Source organism: Pinus tabuliformis, chromosome 3_2, assembly GCF_031772625.1.
Source record: "Pinus tabuliformis cultivar Carrire ecotype Pingquan chromosome 3_2, CPIR1, whole genome shotgun sequence".
NCBI classification, from domain to species: domain Eukaryota; kingdom Viridiplantae; phylum Streptophyta; class Pinopsida; order Pinales; family Pinaceae; genus Pinus; species Pinus tabuliformis.
Window position 1 is genome coordinate 873928616 of NC_142302.1, and position 13613 is coordinate 873942228.

Below are 13613 nucleotides of genomic sequence, written 5' to 3' on the forward strand. Positions count from 1 at the left end.
AGAATCTTTCACTAAGCTGGTGATATGGGAAACGAAATATTAGTCAGGAGCAGATTAGAGTCCCTGAATAGTATTTACTATGAAAGATTTAGTGTAAATGTGAGCAATTAAGAATTACACATTCATAACTAATTTTGAAGAAAACATTCATAACAACATAGATTGAGTTTAGGGTGTCCAATGAACAAATCCTGAACTATTCTTTTTCTCTACTGCTAAACCTATGAAACATACAGCATAAGTGGATTATGAAAGAGCGGAATACATAATAACATGGTCCAAAAAACTTATTGTAGGCAATTGGTGTCCTGTAGCAGCAAACAAGCACACCACAACACTTCAAACAACTCAGAACTTCAGAAATTCCATTAGATTCTTGTATTGAAGGTCTGAATTTACAGCATAGCTCCGCAGAAGAAAAATCAACAACCCCAATAAGCTTATGCATGCGGATATATATACAATCGTTTTACAAAATATCTTAACGATGAGTCATTTGCTCAATAACTGTCCTTACCAACTTTCAAAAATAGCAGATGCAACATTTATTGCTACTTTAAATGAACAATGAATGACTATTCACTTATGTCAGAAATTTTTTGACTTTGGAGGCAACCGGGTCGGTTGGGTGCATCGCATTGATTCTGAGTAACATGCCTTTTACTGCTTTGTCATGCTGCGGCTATCTCAGCCCAGTAATCTGCATCTGTCGGTCATGCTTGGTGGTCAAACTTGATTGCTGAGTTGGCTTTTTCCACTCTTTTCCCAGTCAGAGAAAGTATATAAATTTTCTGAAAATGCTGACTTGTGATTGATATACAAAAATTTGTCGAACAACCTGTTTCTTCACAGCAGTGTTTGTATCATTCCTGTCCACCATTCCTGTGTAGGCAATTAGTGTCTTAGGATTATGCCAAAAGTCTCGTCTGCCTCAGTATATTTGTAATAGTTCGGAGGCACTTCGAAAAGATGTCTGACCTCATTCATAATAAAAAATAAATTCTCTATTTTGTCATAGAGACTCTGCCCAGATGGAGGTCCTGTTTCCTCTGGGGCACTTGCTGATGTAGTGATCTAATTTGTGGCATATGTATCGACTCTTTTAGCATAGTTTTCCTGAGATAGTAACCTTCCTGCACTGGTTACCAAGCTGGGAAGACCTCTGTTATGTAGTGCTGTAATTTTCTCAATGAATTTGTTCACATCTGCCTGCATCTCTTGGCACCTTCTGTCCAGTGTCTGTACATGATTTCTCAAAGTAAGCACTCTCTTTACTAATAAAATGGTATCAATTCTGTTAGTGATACCCATTGCTGCCAGCTGGGGGCCAGTGCGATTGTTAAGGACATTGATCATCCTATTGGCTATTTCAGGCATATTTCCTAGAGATGCTCTTGCTCTTTGACTTTCTTTTTGGGCCCTGCCTATGAGATCCATATGTTCATGAATAGTTTCAATGTGTTGCCACTGATCTGAAATAGATTGACTAATATTGGCCCACAGGATTTTCCTAATTTCAGCTACAACCTTGTCAAGAGAGAGCTCTTTCTCCAGTTCCTTTATTTTCTTCTCAAGAGCTCTTACCTCTCTTGTTTTTTCAGCTACACTTTGCTTTGATTTGTCATACTTTTCTTCAATGGTAGCCAATTTATCCTTGGCCTCTTTTAGCTCGGCCATCTATGCTTCTAAAGCCTCAAGCTCCTTCAACATGTTCTGCATGCTTAGGCTGGGTTCCTGTTCTGGTGCTGATACTCCTGTAGCTGGTGCTGATGTTGAAGGGTCTGCCTCTGATGTTTGTGCTGGCTGCATTGGTAATTCAGCTTGTCTTGTTTTCAATGCTACCTCCAGTGCACTCTCTGTTTCCATCAATCTTCTATATAAACTTAGGAGTAAAGCCATCACATCCTGATCCTTCTTTTGCTCTGCCACTTCTCCAGTCTGAGGGTGAAGGGTAGCTGGCAGCTTGATATGCTTTCTCATAGCTGCTATGTCTTCATCTCTCTTCTTTAATAGTGCCTGCACACCCTTAGGGTCCTTTGGATCATGACCCAACTCTATAATGATCTCTTCCAAGGACTTGATTCTGTTGTCCTTGGCTTGAGATGATGCTTTTTCCAGTTCCAGTTGAGCAGCAGTATTGTGTAAAGAATTTTGTAATTGGTGTGCTAGTAGGGTCTTGTCAGCTAATGTGGAATATAGCATCTCCCCTGTTTGCCTGTGTAGCTCAATCTGATCCAAGGGGTGGATGTCTTTGGCAAAAATTTCCAGATTTGTCCTGATATAATCGGCAGCTGTTTGAGGTTGCTGCATAGTAGGCCTGAAATGACTAAGAGTCATTTTTTGTTCTTGAATGTCATAAGCAGACATTAATCTTTGCTGATTAGTTGGTGCCATTTTCAAGAGTTGGTTGTAGATTTGGTGTTTGAGGGGCTCATTCCTTTTCTTGATATCTATGAACTGCTGCTTGATGCTAGAGTCCGCCTTAGATCGCTGCCTTGAAGAGCTCACCTCTGCCCCATGTGGCATGTCCTGTCCTTGCTGTAAGGAGCTGGCCGATGTTTCAATGCTAGGAGGGGGCATTGTATCAATTGGTCTCTCTGGCAATTCCTCCTCTGAAAAGGGATTTAGCCTCTGCCTTTTTTCTCCTTGCTGATCCATTAAAGTAGTAAGAGGAGTGTCCTCTTGCCTATCCCTTTTCCTTGTTCTTTCCTCATTAGCAGGTGTTTGCAAAACGAAGGATTCAACTATTACCTCCTGTCTCAGAGGGATTTGCTCTTGTGTTTGCTGTTCTGTGGAGGCAGGTTCCTTGGCTGTACCTTCCTGCTGCTCTGCTTGTTGTTCCACATTTGGAGGTAACTCTTCTTGCTGCACTGTTTTGCCTTTAGCCAAGTCTGTTGCTTGATCAGTTGTTCTGGTAGGCTGCTTGGGAACGGTGGACGAAGAGGCAGCTTCTCCAAGATGCTGAGTGCCGGAAGACCAAACCTGTCCAAAATATTCCAAGTCAACTGCCTTTTCTAGAGTTTTAATGGCTTTTTCTGCTAATTCTTCCTCAGAATAATCTTCCACTAAGGTGCCTTGCCTCCACTCTAGTTGGTTAGCATGTTTTCCAATTTCTGGAATGCTAAAATGATCATAGGTGGCAAGCCTATACTTGATTCTTCTGAGGCTTATGAAATGGTTAGGGTCATAGGGTGCCCAGTAGAAGTTGGTCTTGAGGAGGAGGCCTTTTAACATTTGGTCTGCTTCTTCCCAAGCTTCTTCCCTCTTATTAAAGATGAATTTACCCAATTGATGCTTGATTTTCAGCTGTGCCTTCTTGTTTCTTCTATGGAAGTGAATCATATCTGCATTGCCGAACTGCCTGAAGTATTCTAGTGCAAAGAGTCTCATGGGAACATACTTTGGTAGCCTGTATGGTGCTAACTCACAGCCATATATCCTGATCACTGTGTGGTCTTGGTAAAAGTACTAATCTCCTATGCTATAGTTCTTAGAAAGCTGGAGGACTTTCTGCATATCATCAGTGAGTCTAGGAGGAGGGGAACTCTGCAGCAGTGACAAGGCTGGGTGAATGAAGAGGTCAATAAACTCACAGTAAGTGTATGGTGAGTAATGAATATGATGGCAGACTGATGTCCAAAACATTACAGACCTTCTGTTTCCCTTTGCATCTAGTTTCTTGAGGAAAAGAGGAAAGGCATCAGGCTGATTGTATAATAGCAGATGATATATGTAGGAAGTGTACTTGAATACCCTCTCTCTTTCCAAGTTCATGAACTGTTCATGAATTTTGTTGGCTATAAATGAAGCATAGTCATACTGGATAGCAGGGGGCTGTCCTGGGGTAAAAATAGATAGCACTACCAATGTTGTCTCATCTACAAACTCACTGGTTTTGAACCCCAGGATGGAGGATATCATGTCTACTAGCAGTCTCCCTATGTCATTGAACCAGACATGCAAATAAGGGGGAGGCTGCTTGGGCTGAAATTCTGGAAGCATAAACAATTGGCCAATTCTTGTAACTTGTGAGTTGGAGAGCCTGGCACCTTGTTCTAGTAAAAGCTGCATAGTAAGAGGAACCAGTGGCTTTGTAGGTCTAAACTGTAGCATTTGGTTGATGGCTTCAGGAGTAATGTGGAATAAGACAGAGCCTGAAGGACTCAGAACAGCCCTTTGATTGGGGTCATAGTTTGTGCAGCACTGGTGGATCAAGTCAGGAAACTCATTGACCTGAGGGAGATAGTAGATTGGCAAATGGGATTTCCAGATTCCCAGGAGGTCTGTACCATCTCTGTGTTTCTTCCTTAACTCACAAACTGTTTCTATGTGGTATTTGTTACACAGCTCTACAGTGTCTCTCATCTGATAATCTCTGTCTGCAAGGGCCAACCATTCCAGGTCCTTATGTGGGGCATTCAATGGTGCAATGTTTAATGCCACAGGGGTCTCCATGGTTAATTGATATTTGAAGTTGTGTTTGAACTTGATTTTCTGGGCACAACACTATAAAGCAGTGAATTTTCAATGAGGGGGGGAATTTGCAGAGAGGAGAAGGTAAATAGGGGTGAAATTGAGTTGAGATGCTCCTGGGAGAGATTCAACGAGCAAATGCTGGGATTTGAGAATTGCTTTCTCAGTGGATTTGTCTGGTAGAGGTTTAGATTTGCGAATGCGCAATGGGCTGTGAATTGGTGATAATTTGGCACAATGGGGAACCTCTGCAGGTAAATTTGGGCTTTCAGTGGGAAATGAAGCTCAGTTACTGAGGATTCCTAGCAATTTCCTGTGTTTTCCCTCTTTTCCTATTTGCTTTAGTGACTTATACAAAGACCAAGGCACGCAAAGGGAAATTGATAAATACCTGGGTATAGTAAGACAATGGTGTTGCAGGCCAGGTGGATGCACGGCGCTAGCAGCCAGTGAGGAAACTTCAAAGTTGGCGGATAAGCAACGTAAATATTCATGCAGGAGTACAGTGTGTATTTCAGCGAAAAAAGGGGAAAAAACGATGTTTGCGCAATTATATAAAAAATTTGGCATTTGGCACCTTTTAGTGGATGATGTCATAGGTGGGGTCGGGTATGGAATGATGATGTGGCGGCCGGTGAGTGGCTCTACGTGGACAGATGACAGGGCAGACAGCTCGGAGCAATGGCGGGTCGGGTGCTAATGTGATGCTGAAGCGGCAATGACGTGGGGGTGACGTGGGAGTGACGTATGGCAGAAATAGGAGGGTGGTAAGCGGTAATATCGGACCGCTCATGGTACGGGTGTGGTTTTGGTAGGAGGCTGCCCGATGAGATTAAGGAGTAACACGCGTCCGAGCCCTGACGTCACCCTTCTGACAATTTCGGGCACTAACGTTCAAGCATCGGGGGTGGTCCGATATTGCAAAGAGACGTCGGATCAGAGGGCCTGGATCCGACGGTCGACGGGGCGTAGAGGTGATGGGTCGATACAGCAGAGCGCAGACAATAAAAATAATATTTCTAGAAAGGCGTGCCAGCGTAAAACTTTGGTTATCGGCGGATTTTGGGTTTTGTTTAACAAAATTTATGCAATGGCGTGGATAATGCACTATTATGGGTTTGCAAAGCGGATAAGGGTAGGAACGGGTTATTGAACTAACCAAGTGTTAACTCAATCCCCAATCTTTAAAGTGAACCAAATATCAGAACCCTTTGATTCTATATCATTCTCCAAACTTTGAAACTATGGCTATAATGCCCAAGGGGGGATATTTACATATTTTTTGGGCTTTTTTCACAATAGTGCTATAGTAGTAGGGGAAAAGGGGCACTTAGGGATTTAGATAATAAAGTTAGAAGTCAATGTGAATTGGGGATATGAAAGATTGAAAGTGAGGAATAGAGAACTAAGTTTAGTGAGTAAACCTAGATTTTTGGAAGTAGATGGGGAATGATTTTACACAAGAAATGTGGCTTCTTTTTGGAGAAGAAGGTGAAAACCTGTCATGAATTTTTCCAAGGAGAAATACAAGGAGGACTAATTTAGGAAGGTCCTAAAGTCCTCCAGGGGATGTTAGAAAGAGAGTCTTTGGGGGAAAACAGGGGGAGTTAGTCATGCTTCTATACTTTGCGTTCAAAATGCAGCATAGATGCCTCTGAAATTGCTAAGATGTGCCTTCTTGATCAAGGCCAAAACTAAATAGGATCAGGATTCTGCAACTTCTGGCTACCTACCCAGCCTAGCACCTAGCATTTTTTGTTACTTCAGGGAGGGTGCACTTAGACTTGCAAACCCTCATATGCTCTTTTCTTTTTTCTGCCCTCCTATCTAAATCTATCCTTATATCTTCCAAGGGCCCAGATTAAGCTGGTGGGCTCCTTCCTTTCTCTATCCAGCTAGTCATCTGTCAAACTGGAACTGTTTGAACAGGCACTCATTACCTACTTTAAAACAAGCAATTTAAAACATGGCATGGCCCAGCTTGAACTGTTGAGCCATACATCAAGATAGCAGTGGCACTTTGATTGGCCACTTTCCTAGTCTTTCTTTGGGGTTCATTTCAATTATTTTTCTTTTGACCAGCTCATTTTCTTGCCTTTTGATTATTCTTTTAAGGCATACCCTCTTTACATTTTTTAACTTTTTTGCTTTGTCCGCAAAAATGGAACCTTTGTATCACCAAAGATGAACATTTTTAGCACTTCCACTGTCAATCATGAAATATGAAACCCTATTGGTATAGGAGGCTAACACAAACTATCCCAAAAATTTGTCCATCCTTGCCCATCACACCCTATACAAGGCCTAAATAGCATGCATCACACCCTCATAGTGTACCAGCCAGTATGCATCGAACTTTGATAGTGGAGTAGTCAGTATGGTTCAGTTTAGGCAGTTTCTGGATGATTTCTAAGGTGGAGATTTTGGGGAATGATGCACTCAGATGACTAAGTTCCTTTAGGGTATGAAACAACTCTTTTAGGGGTTGATGAGCCCTAATACATTGACATATAAGTTTGGGGTTGATGTGCCCAAATATGTCTATAACAGTTGCCCCCTAAAGCATGAGGTCGTAAATATTCATGTCGGGTGAAATGCTTTATCATGAGGATCCGAAGTTTTGAACTGGAAGGTGACCTGCATAAGTTACAATACAATACATCATCATAATATGATTTTCATGATCTAGCTGAGGGAGGCATTCCCATGCTCAGCTTTATAAATTTCATTTCATGTACATAGATCAGATAGTCATCTGCAGATACAGACTAGTGATTCTATAGATATAGAGTCATCATCCATGATTAGGATGACCATATGTATAGAGCTTTTGTACATTTGACATTTTTATATCCTTGAATATATCACAACCTGGATGGATGAAACTAGATCCAGGGTCTTCAAACTTGTTCAATCTTCACTCGATGTACAAGTCAAACCATGTGAAGAGATGTTCTAAAGTCAAACATGGAAAGACATCACCTGATTACCATCCAATGATGCGAGTTGTTAAAAGACGCGAGAGGGATCACCGATAATGATAATGATCCTCTAGGTACTACAATATAATTCACATGGTGTGAATACATGATCCAATGTCAAACACCATGCAAAATCTTTCAGTCGAAGGCCATTGATGTCAACCTGTTGCCGGAAGTGAGAAACTTGCCATTGATGTATGCAAGCTTCAAAGCACTGAAAGGGTTGTTTCTAAGTCAAATTCTTGGATAATGAGCTGATTTCAACAAGAAGTGACTCGTCATAGGAGGGCCTTGATGTATCCCACACCTATGTCATGAAACAAAGAAAATGATTTTATGGAGGTGAAAATGAACTGCCGACACAAGGTTCAGGAATGGCGGTCATGAAAATATGAAGGTTAGAGGTATTGCAATATATGGGACATTTAACTGGATGAATTCTCAACTAGATGACTTCTCTTGAACATGTCGGCAACACTGAGATGAATTGGTAGTGTTAACCCCAAATATGGATGGTATGAAAGACCAATGGTATGATGACCGGTGAACGGAATAACCCAACTCAACTCAATCATGGAGATGAAGTGAAAGTGTCATGTTCAAGAGCGACTTGCTACCATAAACTCTTCATGATTTTTCCCCTTTTTCCCCAGTCATTACTGACCAGTACCTCTTTATTTTTGTCAAGCTTGAGGAGGATAACATATGCTTGATCTATAGTTCGCCCTTCGAGCAAACACGTCACTATTTGATGTTTTAATGAGTCTAGCAACAGTGAAACTCAGTCTCTTTTCATGTTTAGAGAGTTTGAAATAGGGATGAAAAGAAAACTCCATAAGTTATTTTTCGTAAAGTAATCCCTCAGGTCCAAAAAAGAATAAAATAATACAGGAGGTATGACGTTTCCAGTACTTTAACAAGCCGGAAAAGACAAGCGCTAGATAATCTTTTCATGTTTAACGAGTCTGAAAAGGGTTTAAAGAGGACTCTATTTTGAGGAACGAGTGGTGTTTAGGGTAGCAACTGGTTCCGGAGATGTTGGAACTTCTCAAAACATGTTGACTTATGTGAAGAGGTTGGCTAATAAGACCACTCATTGCAACTGTTCCTCAAAAAAGAGTAAAACGACCAAGTGAAAGAGTATGATTAGCCAAAAAGATGGTGGCGATGGGATGAAAATAGCCAAGGCTCATCTAATGGAAAATGTTGATAGAATGGCAATCACGAGGGTTAAAAATTGAAAATGGGTTCTTTTTAGACAAACTTGAACCATAGGGAACTTATGCTTGGATTCAGTTTCATTTTTACACAATCTTGAAACGAAAAACTATGCTTAGATTTAGTTTCATTTTTACACAAGCTCAAAATGAAAAAAATATGCTTGAAAATGGTTTGCATACCCCCCAGCATGATGAAAGGGACAGTCTCTTGGAACCAGATGGAAGTCACTATGGTGAAGCAGGACGGTTATCCAACACCTATTTGTCTTCGTCCAGATAGACAAAGGTGAATGGTGTGATAGACCAAACACATAAACTACAGGGAAACTTATCTTTACCATTAGGTGCATGCCCCCCAAGCTTCATTACATTCAACTAAGTAGACTACTCATGGCTATCAGGTGGATGGAATGAAGGTTCTTTTATGAGATCAAGTTAGAGACTCGACTTGGAACGTTTCTCCAGGGGTCCTTGTTTCATTTTTTAATGAGCTTGACACAAGACAAGGAAATCTACTGAGATTCCTTATTTCAATTTTTAATGAGCTTGACACAAGACAAGGAACTATGCTTATGCTCCTTGTTTCATTTTTTTAACGAGGTTGACACAAGACAATGAACAATCCTTGTACTCGTTTCATTTTTTAACAAGGTTGACACAAGACTAGGAACTATCCTCGGATTTCATTTTTTAACAAGGTTGACACAAGAGAACAAACTCTCCTCAGACTCCTTGTTTCATTTTTTAACGAGGTTGACATAAGACAAGGAAATCTCCTCATATTCCTTGTTTCATTTTTTAATGAGGTTGACACAAGACTAAGAACTATCCTCAGATTCCTTGTTTCATTTTTTAACAAAGTTGAAACAAGACAAAAAAATCTCCTTGGAATCCTTGTTTAATATTTTAACAAGGTTGACACAAGACAAGGAACTCTCCTCGTATTCCTTGTTTCATTTTTTAACGAGGTTGACACAAGACTAGGAGCTATCCTTGGAGACCCTTGGTTTAATTTTTCAACGAGGTTGACAAAAGACAACAAACTATCCTCGGCCTCCTTATCACAACTCATAAGAGGTCATGAAGGACAAACCTAATTCCAATGCCCTCTGTACATGATGTACATCATCACTGAATTGATCGTCAGTTGATGTAGGTATGGAACAGGTTGCCACATAGTCAACCCATGGTGGGGATGATACCATTGGTATAAATGGACCATTTAGGGATGATGGTTGACTAGAAGCTATATTTTGACTGGGAAATGAAAGCTAGTCAACAGTGATAATCCTACCTTCATGTGGGAAACAAATCACTTGAAAGATTGTTGAAACAATAGCTCCCATGTGGTAAACATAGTCACGCCGAAGAAGTAAATTGTAATCTAAAGGTCCTGGGACTACCATCACATTCAGATAAACGGTTTTTCCTCCCAAAGTGATAGGTAACTGAGGAAGGATCTGTAATGGTCAATTGGTTCCTTTGTTAAAGCCCAACAGATTCTGTGTAACAGGCACAAGTGGTGGAAAATCGAGCGCTTGCCAAGTAGTTGAGGAAAGGATACTCATTGATTCACCTTCGTCTATAATAGTGCCAGATACAATCATTTTACAAACTTGTACTATGATCTGGAAAGGCACATAAGAAGGAAGGTGGGATCGTGTCACTCGATTCCAATTAAAGGAAGTGACTAGACTATTTGGAGGTGGTATCGTAGAAATGGGAGAATTAACCCCTTGAGTTATGAGAACTAGAGGATTTTACTCTTGTCTTGATGGAACAGGCAGATTGTCTCCAAGCTCGTTAGAATCCGAAGTAACAAAAAGAACTTGAGTGGTATCATTTTCACTCTCTTCAGAAAAGGTAGGATTTGATGAAGGTGAAATTAGGTCAACTTTTTCCTCGACCTGTTGATTTGGGTCGAGTATATACTCATTGGATTCACTTTTAGAGAGAGTGGTTTTGACCAAAAGTTGATTTTGGTCAGTCAATCCATTAACTAGTGAAGGATTTAGGGAGAGTTTCCTGTAACCAGATGGAAGTCGTTGCAGTGAAACAAGACGGTTATCCAATGCTCTTTGGCTTCATCCAAATAGGGACAAAGGTGAAAGGGGTGATTCCCTTCACATAACCTACATGGAAACTTGACCTATCCCTTCTATCCATGAACTTTACTATCACTAGTTGAGCCCAATGGATAAGGCTCTGGTCTGTGAAACTAGAGATTCTACGTTCGATACCCAGCGGAGTCGCCAATTTTTTCCAGGAAAATTAGTGTCTTATCAAACGACTAACCCTCTAGGTTTGGAAACTACCCTAGAAACAATAGTTTAAAGCAATTCAATGATTTTTCCTATGCATAACAGATAATAGAAAGATAGTGGAACCAACCTGGAAGTTCTGCTTAATCCCTTTCTTGATCTCTCTCTCCTTTGGTAGATCTTGTAACTCCTCCCCATACTTAACACGCTTGGAGAGTACCTGCACAAGTACATCAACAAAGAACCGTCAAAGCATCATGATCTATTACAACATAAACATTACAGAATTAGATATATAATGAACAAAATGATAGCATTCACAATTGCACAAACATATGGGAGAAAACTTGAAGAGCTTTATTAATAGAAAGGAGAATTACAACCCAGTAGTCTAATCCAGTGCCATCCTCCTAGCTTCAATCCTTCTTCACCTCATGAAATAGCAAGATCACACCAACAAGAATACAATGCTCTCTCCTCAATTACTAATTATCAGCACTTACTTGCAATTCACAAATTCCAGCCTTCATATCTCTCTTGGATGGGAGATCCTTTTATAGATGTTTGCAAGGGTATGAGTCATCCATGGGGTTTGATGAGTGTCATTCCACTTGTTACAATTGGTTCTCCAAGAGAGGGGAATTGGAGATGGTTTCCTAATTCCCTTGGTCATCCCTAGGCATATTTAGAGAGGCAAGTGGCACACAAGAAGTTTCTAGAAGATTCCATGAGCAATCAACTAACAAACTATCCCAGAAATTTGTCCATCCTTGCCCATTGCACCTTATACAAGGCCTAAACAGTATGCGTCGCACCTTGATAGTGTACCAGTTAGTATGCATTGCACTTTGATAGTGGAGCAGTCAGTATGGTTCAATTTATGCAGTTTCTTGATGATTTCTGAGGTGGGGATTTTGGGGAATGATGCACTCAGATGACTAAGTTCCTTTAGGGTATGAAAAAACTCTTTTATGGGTTTATGAGCCCTAATACATCGACATATAAGTTTGGGGTTGATGTGGCCAAATATGTCTATAACACTATGGCCGCGACTTTCTTCTATACCTGGCAACCTCGCCATCCTCTCTCGGAATGGTCTTGGTTCAAATTCATGATGACCGAGGTGAACATGTGATCTATTATTTGTCGAAAGGCCTGGCTGGGCCTGAACTTAGATATTCACATGTGTAAAAGCAGTCATTGGCAATCATCTTTGCTGTTAACCGATTCCGACACTACATACTACTGTGACAGACTACTGTCATTGCTTTGGAGAATCCCATGAGACACATTTTGTCTCATCAAGTAACTGGAGGAAAATATTCAAGATGGATTGTGATCCTCCAACAATTTGATTTGGTTTTAACTGCTACCAAGGCGAAGAACTCCTTAGTCTTTGCCGAACTTTTGTCGGATCTTCCCGTTTTCGATCCTAACGAGGTAGCCCACAATCCTCTTCTAGATGAAGCTATCTATCTTATCAACACCACTAACCCTTGGTATGGTGACATTCTTGTCTACCTCCAAGAACAATAGTTATGCCCTGAGCTATCGTCAGGTGACCGTCATCTCATCCGCCACCAAGCATGACACTATCTAGTGACTAATGATACATTATATCGTCGTGGTTCGGATATAGTTCTTTGATGTTGCCTCACTCATGAAGAGGCAGAACATGTTTTAAATGACTACCATGGTGGGGCATGTGGTGGTAATCTTTCTGGCATATCTGTTGCACATAAAATCTTACACGCAAGATATTACTGGCTGACCTTGTTCAAATATTATGTCAAGGCAATCCGACAATGCCATCCTTATCAAGTGTTCACAAAGAAAATGTGTACTCCTATAGCCCTACTGCACCCAGTTATCTCTGTTAGCCCCTTTTCCAAAAGGGGGATAGACTTTGTAACCTACAATCCCGTTTCCTCTGATGGACACAACTATATCATTATAGTTGTGGACTATTTCATGAAATGGGCTGAAGCCCTTCCCACCTACAAGGCCAATGGGGAAAATACAATGCTATTCCTGTTTAATCAGGTCATCTATCACTTCAATGTACCCTGCACGATTCTTATAGACCATGGGTCTCATTTTCAAAATCACATGATGTCTGACTTAGCATCGCTGCTAGGTTATCATCAAGATCAATCATCCTCCTACTACCCCCAAGATAATGGTCAAGTAGAGGCCATCAATGGCATCTTAAAGACCATGATCCGTAGGTTGGCAGGAAATCATAAAACCAACTAGCATTGAATGCTATATTCAACGCTATGAGCATACTAAACTTCAATAAAGACTGCCATGGGCTTTGCACCTTTTCAACTAGCTTATAGCCTCGAAGCAGTTTTACCAATTGACTGTCATATCCCCTCCCTACAAATAACCGTTTAACTCCTGCTTGGCACTACTGTTGAAGAAGAGTGCCTACTATACCTCAATCAACTAGATGAAACTCGTCGAGATGTCGAATTGGCACTCGAGGCCCACATGCACCGGGTAAAAGCCTAGTATGGAAAAAAGGTCAAGCCTCATTCTTACCAAGAGGGAAATCTTGTTTTGCTCTATGATAAAAAACATGACCTCTTGGGGGCAGGAACACTTCAACCCTTATGGCTAGGTCCCTATGTCATTAAGAAAGCCCTCTCAAAAGGGGCATATGAACTTCAGGA